Source organism: Penaeus japonicus, unplaced genomic scaffold (genome assembly GCF_977035675.1).
Source record: "Penaeus japonicus unplaced genomic scaffold, GWHDUDI00000001_assembly GWHDUDI00000004, whole genome shotgun sequence".
NCBI classification, from domain to species: Eukaryota; Metazoa; Arthropoda; class Malacostraca; order Decapoda; family Penaeidae; genus Penaeus; species Penaeus japonicus.
In genome coordinates, this window is record NW_028234406.1 from 42,468,298 (window position 1) to 42,475,797 (window position 7,500).

Below are 7,500 nucleotides of genomic sequence, written 5' to 3' on the forward strand. Positions count from 1 at the left end.
TATGTTAGTTGGCGTATGGCATGGTAGAAGAGGGAGGGGGAGGGAGGGTTAGGGGGAGGGGTTGTGATGTATCAAAAAAAGAGGAGTAGGGGGGGCAATTCTCAGAATCATTATTACATTTTTACTTTTTCTTCCTCTTCCATTCCTTTCATCTTTTTCTTTGTTGTCTCGGTAGTATCGTTCCTTTAAAGATCTGTTTCGTGAACAAATATCTTATCTCAAGGTGGATCAGAAAAGGAAGAAGAGGGTAAAGAATAAGTATATTATCCCTGTGGTGATGCAGTTTCCTATTCTATATCTATCTTTCTATCTATTTATCTATTTATCTATCTATCTATCTATCTCGTTCTATACTTCCTATACTTTGTTTTTCTCTTTCTTTGTCTTCCTCTTTCTTTTCCTCTTTCTGTCTTTCTCTTTCCCTTTCTCTCTCTCTTTCTCTCTCCGTCATTCTCGAAAAGAGAAGAATGAAAGAGAGAGAGAAGGAGAGAGAGAGAGAGAGAAGGAGAGAGAGAGAGAGAGAAGGAGAGAGAGAGAGAGAAGGAGAGAGAGAGAGAGAGAGAGAAGGAGAGAGAGAGAGAGAAGGAGAGAGAGAGAGAGAGAAGGAGAGAGAGAGAGAGAGAGAGAGAGAGAGAGAGAGAAGGAGAGAGAGAGAGAGAGAGAGAGAGAGAGAGAGAAGGAGAGAGAGAGAGAGAGAGAGAGGAGAGAGAGAGAGAGAAGGAGAGAGAGAGAGAGAGAGAAGGAGAGAGAGAGAGAGAGAAGGAGAGAGAGAGAGAGAGAGAGAGAAGGAGAGAGAGAGAGAGAAGGAGAGAGAGAGAGAGAGAGAGAGAGAGAGAGAGAAGGAGAGAGAGAGAGAGAGAGAGAAGGAGAGAGAGAGAGAGAGAGAGAAGGAGAGAGAGAGAGAGAGAGAGAGAGAAGGAGAGAGAGAGAGAGAGAGAGAAGGAGAGAGAGAGAGAGAAGGAGAGAGAGAGAGAGAGAGAAGGAGAGAGAGAGAGAGAGAGAAGGAGAGAGAGAGAGAGAGAAGGAGAGAGAGAGAGAGAAGGAGAGAGAGAGAGAGAAGGAGAGAGAGAGAGAGAGAGAGAAGGAGAGAGAGAGAGAGAGAAGGAGAGAGAGAGAGAGAGAGAGAGAGAGAGAGAGAGAGAGAAGGAGAGAGAGAGAGAGAAGGAGAGAGAGAGAGAGAGAAGGAGAGAGAGAGAGAGAGAGAGAGAGAGAAGGAGAGAGAGAGAGAGAGAAGGAGAGAGAGAGAGAGAGAAGGAGAGAGAGAGAGAGAGAGAAGGAGAGAGAGAGAGAGAGAGAGAGAGAAGGAGAGAGAGAGAGAGAGAGAGAGAGAGAGAGAGAAGGAGAGAGAGAGAGAGAGAGAGAGAGAGAGAGAGAGAAGGAGAGAGAGAGAGAGAGAGAGAGAGAGAGAAGGAGAGAGAGAGAGAGAAGGAGAGAGAGAGAGAGAGAGAGAGAGAGAGAGAGAGAGAGAGAGAAGGAGAGAGAGAGAGAGAAGGAGAGAGAGAGAGAGAGAGAGAGAGAGAGAGAGAGAGAGAGAAGGAGAGAGAGAGAGAGAAGGAGAGAGAGAGAGAGAAGGAGAGAGAGAGAGAGAGAGAGAGAAGGAGAGAGAGAGAGAGAGAGAGAGAGAGAGAGAGAGGAGAAGAGAGAGAGAGATAAGGGGAGAGTGAGAGAGTGTAAGGGCGGAGAGAGGGAGAGATGGAGGAAGGAGAGAGAGTGAGAGAGAGAGAAGAAAAGAGAAGAATGAAAGAGAGAGAGAAGGAGAGAGAGAGAGAGAGAGAGAGAGAGAGAGAGAGAGAGAAGGAGATAAACAGAGAGAGTAGGAGAGAAACAGAAAGAGAGAGAGAGCGAAACAGACAGCAAAAGACAGACAGACAGACAGAGAAAGAAAGAAAGAAACATACAGATACATAGATAGAGAGACGAAGACAGAAATAAAGCTCTTTTCTCGGAAATCACCCACACAGACAGACGGACAGACAGACAGGGAGAAAAAAAATGAGACAGATCCTTCTACCCTTCCCCTCTCCCCACCCACACACCACCACGCCCACGCCCACCCCAGTAAAAGCCCTCGCCGTAACTGGCCCATTTAACAACCGTAGAACGGAACTCGATGCGCAAAATTACTCTTCAGATAACGAAAGGGAGTGAGTGTGTCTACTAACCCTAAGATTCCACCCTTTTACCCTTCACTCTTCACCCTTCCTTCACCCTTTCACCCTTCATTCTTCACTCTTCCTTCACCCTTCCTTCACCCTTTCACCCTTCACTCTTCACCCTTCCTTCACTCTTCACTCTTCACCCTTCCTTCACCCTTTCACCCTTCACTCCTCACCCTTCCTTCACCTTTTCACTCTTCACTCTTCCTTCACCCTTTCACCCTTCACTCTTCACTCTCCACTCTTCCTTCACCCTTCACCCTCTCACCTGTGACGGTCTCTTTCCAAGCGTGAAGCACCCTAAATTTGGGCCTGACGGCTGACTGTATGGGAGGCGTGTCGCGGCGGTCAGGTTGAGAATATGAGGGGTGATTGTGGATTGCTGAGGGGACGATGTGAAGTGTTTTCTCCCTCTCTTTCCTCTCTAATCTCTTCGCTCATCTTTCTCTCTCTGCATCAAATCTCTCTTTACTCTCCATCTCTCTCTCATCTTCTCTACAATGGATGTTTCACCTCTCTCATCTCTCTCTCCATCTCATCTCACCTCTCTCTCTCTCTCTCTCTCTCTCTCTAAACTCTTAACCTTTTCCTTTCATGCTACCAAGTCTCCTTCTCTCTCTCTTCCATCCTCTCTCCTTCACCGGTCCTCTCTCCTCACTCGATCCTACCTTCTCTCGACCTCCTTGATCATCATCTCTTCCTCCTCTCTCTCTCTCTCTCATCTTTCTCATCTCATATACTAGTGTGAATAAACAATTCTTTCTCTCAAACAAGTCAAAATCAAAGACTGCTATCCTATCTATTATACCCTTAATTTATGCTATTTATCTATCTTAATTCTTAATTCCCTTTCATTCTTCACTCTTTCCCGACCCACTCCCTGCTTTCCCTCTTACACTATCCTCTCCTTACCTCTCCCTCCAGCAGCCCTCCCCCGTTCCCTCACCCCCTCCTTCCCCAGCCTTTGTATCTAAAAGCATTTGCTTGCACTGCCATGCTTGCCCCTTAACCAAATCCTTAATCCTAGCACGGAATACCAAGCGTTAATGAACTAAAACAACCGAGATAAAATTTCTCAACGTCTGTAGAACGCAAGGAAAGCGTTCATAAGTCACTGTTAAACGCTGCGTTTTCTTCTGCTCTGCCCTTTCACCGAAACTCATTAAGGAGGCATTTCTTTAAGATGTCTGGAGTTCATTTTGAGGCGCCGTTAATCTTGTCTTGTTACATATCCTTTGCTTTCTCTTTAAGAATTCTCTGTCTCTCTCTCTCTCTCTCTCTCTTTCTTTCTCTCTCTCTTTCTCTCTCTCTCTCTATCTATCTATCTATCTATGTATCTCTCTCTCTCTCTCTTCATCTATCTATCTATCTATATATCTATCTGCATATATACATATATATCTATCTATATATCTATCTGCATTTCTATATATATATATATGTGTGTGTGTGTTTATCCATCTATCCATCTGTGTATGTCTCCCCCCCCCCCCCCTCTCTCTCTTCCTCCTCACTTTCCTACCTCCCCATTCCGCCTTCTCTCTGCTCTTCATCTTCCTAATCCTCTCCTTCTTCCATCCTTTCATTTCCCCTCTCTTCATCTTCCCCTTCCTTCATTCTATCCGGTCCTCCCCCTCCTTTCTCTGCCTCCCCTCCCTCCATTATCATCGCTCCCCTGTTCTTATCTATCCTTCTCCTCTCCACCATCTGGTCCTCCACCTCCCTCTTCCATCCCTCCTTCCCCTCCTCCCCAGACTCCGTCTCTTTCTACATCCCCTTCTCTTCTCCACCCCTCTTCTCTCTCCTCCTCTCTCATCTCTTCTCTCTTCTCCTCTCCTCTCCTCTCCTCTCCTACCTCATCTATGCTCCTCCACAGAGAAACTGGGGCCTCTGCGGCAGGATCTCTCCTCCGGGAATCGAGGGGTAGAGGGGGATTGGTAGGAGTGGTCGGGGGGATGAGATAAATTGAGTATAATTGGGAGGATGGAAGGCTACGAGAAGGGGTGGAGGGATAGCATGCGGGGAAGAGGAGAGAGGGGGGTTGGTTGAAAGTGATGTTGTGTGCGATATGCGGGAGTGATGGATTATGTTGTGGGATGGGGGGATGTTGAGTTAGGTATTAGGTCTAGGTAGAGAATTGATGGTGTAGAGTGAGTCTTCCTCCTCCTCCTCCTTCACCTCCTCCTCCTCTTTTCCTCTCCTCCTCCATCATTTCCTCTTCTCCTCCCTTACCTCCTCCTCTTCTCTCTTTCTCTGTCCCCCCGTCTTCTCCCCCATCCCTTTTCTTTTCTTCTTCCTCCTCCTCCTCTCCTCCTCCTCCTCCTCCTCCTCCTCCTCCTCCTCTTCCTTCTCCTCTTCCTCCTCCTCCTCCTCCTCTTCCTCCATCTCTCACCTCCTCTATCCTTCCCACTTCTCCTCCCCTATGTCCTCCTCCTCTCTTTCTCCATCCCTACGTTTTTTCTCCCCTATATCCTCCTCCTCTCCTCTCCTCTCCTTCTCCCTCCGTCTTCTCCTCCCCAATATCCTCTCCATCTCCTCTCTCTCTCCTCTCCTCTCTTCTTTCTCCATCTTTCTCTCTCTCTCCTCTCCTCTACTATCCGCTCCTTCTCCATCCCTCCGTATTTTCCTTCCCAATCTGCTTTCCTCTCCTTCTCCATCCCTCCGTCTATCTCCTCCCCTATCTCTCCTCTCCATCTCCATCTCCCACAGACCAAACCACACGTACCATCCCCCACCAAACACATTACACAAAGTAGTACTAACACACACACACACACACACACACACACACAAACACAAACACACACACACACAAACACACACACACACGCACAAACACACACACATACACACACACAAACAAACACACACACACACACATACACCTCTACCACCGCCCTGTAGCCTCGTGCCTGAGCTAATTGTGGTGACTTACGAGGGAGACAGAAATTCCTCGAGGATGACAGCTCGAGGGAGAGATGTGAAGATGATCGAGGGTGTGTGTGTGTCGAAGGTGAAAGATACGTGGACCTGTGTCGAAGGAAATTAGCTGGGGAGGTTAGTTCGTCTTCACAGGGGGAGAAGATGTGTTTGGGTTTTGTGCGTAAAGGTAAGGAGGGGGAGGGGGAGGGGGGAAGGATGTGTGTTTGTGTTTGTGTTCTCACGGAGACACGATTGTTATGCGTAAATATCTTGCTTTCCTCTTTTATGACATGGCTTGATATATCTAGCTATTTATTGTGTCTGTATCTCGGTCTCTCTTACTCTCTCTTTCTCTCTCACTCTCTCTTTCTATCTCTCTCTTTCCTCCTCCTCCTCCTCCTCCTTCTCCTCCTCCTCCTACTCCTCTTACTACTCTTACTCTTCCCTCCTCTTCTTCCTCATCTTCACTATCCATCTCTTTCTACTAGTACCCCCCCCCCTCCCCTCAAGAAAGAAAGAAAGAAAAAAATATATATCGAGAGAGACAGATACATAGATACATACATACATACATACATACATACGCACATACATACATACATACATACGCATACATACGTAAAACAAATAAATATACATATAAATGCCTGAACAACAGAAAAAAATAAAACAAATGAAAATAAAACTCCACTTTAAAAAAAAGGCAACTTCATAAAAATATATCGGCTAAAAACACATACACAATGACAATACCTTAGTCTACCTTAAAACAACACTAGGAAATACTCTCCCGTTTCTAGCATTCCTAAAGAACCGCAGAGTCATGCTAGCTATTCCAACTTCTTGAGCAATTTGGATTATGGGCGAGCGGGGGGAAAAATGCGAAAGATAAAAATGTATAAAGAATGGTGTCGTAAATGTGGAAGGACATTTTTGGACTTTAAGCCTTATTGATATGAATGAGTTTTTCTTTTTCGTTTTTTTTTTCTTTCTTTCTTTTCTTTCTTTTTTTTGTACAGAGGTGATAATGTGGCATTCTGAGAGAGGGAGCGGTGAGGGAGAGAGAGAGAGAGAGAGAGAGAGTGTGTGTATGTGTGTGTGTTTGTGTGTATGTAAGAGAGAAAGAGAGAGAGAGAGAGAGATTTCAGTGGCTGCACTATGTACAGTATACGTAATTCACTCCTATATTGGTGTTAAGTTCATCGTTATTGTCCTATTACATTCATTAACAATATCATTATTATTAGAAGGTAGTGATAGTAGTAAATAGTGGTAATAGCAATAGCCATGCCGTTGTTTTTTCGCTTTTATTACTGAGGTTGTTATCAATATTACTAATATTTTCCTTGTTATTTTTCCATTTTTTATTAGATTCATAATTATTGTTATCATTTTTTTAGTATTAGCCTTATTACAATTATAATTTCCCTCATCACTAAATATTTTTTGCTATTATAATTAATAACAATGGTCCTAGTTCTGATAGTGGTAGTAGCAGCAATATTATCCTCATCACTAGACTATTACTAGTCATATCTATTCTCCAAATATCTATATAGACACATCATCACTTAATATCACATCTTTACCGTACTGATTATTCTTTTCCTTTACCCAATTCTTAAAAGAAATATTAATACTTATTTCCAAAGACTATATTTACTCATAAATTAAATTGACATTCCAAAAATACTCTCTTATAAAAATGCTAAGGAACAGAACTTATGAACAAATTCTGGAAATAAAATACTATTTTTACTGTGATTATTTTTTTCTTTGGTATTGTTTTCACGGTTGATTGATATTCGTAAATAAAAATATTTTCACAGTCCAGTTGGTTGAGATGTTTTTCGAGAGAGTGAAAGAATTGAGTGCAATTGCAAGGGGGGGAGACAGATAGAGAGAGAGAAAGTTGGAAAGAGAGGGAGAGGGTGAGGGAGAGAAAGAGAGAGTGAGGGAGAGAAAGAGAGAGTGAAGGAGAGAATGAGAGATAGCGAAAGAGAGAGAGAGAGAGGAGGGGGGAGAAAGAGAGGGTGAGGGAGAGAAAGAGAGAGTGAGGGAGAGAAAGAGAGAGTGAGGGAGAGAAAGAGAGAGAGCGAAAGAAAGAGAGAGAGAGAGAGAGGGAGAGGGCCAAACTGAGAAACAGACAGATAGACAAACCTATAGGCAAAGAGGTCAAGAAATAGACAAACAGAGACAAACAGACGGATAGAGAAAGACAGACAGACCAAGAGACAGACAGACAGACAAGCCAAGACACAGACCCAAAAACCCAAAAACAAAACCAACAAACATACAGACAGACAAGAGAAGAAAAAAAAAACGAAAGAAAATATCCAAAACCGCGCCTTAATCTAACCTTCCCCAAGACACGTCACTGAACCCAAAACCAGCCACGTCTTCGCCTCTTGTACTCTATCCT

The 7,500-nt window shown here is 44.3% G+C and overlaps 1 long non-coding RNA gene across 1 annotated transcript in view; it reads left to right on the forward strand.

Annotated features, from left to right (window-relative positions):
• Positions 1–7,500, forward strand: part of LOC147472014 (uncharacterized) — a 71,983-nt gene that overhangs the window by 39,326 nt on the left and 25,157 nt on the right. The gene's annotated exons all lie outside the window — the stretch shown is intronic.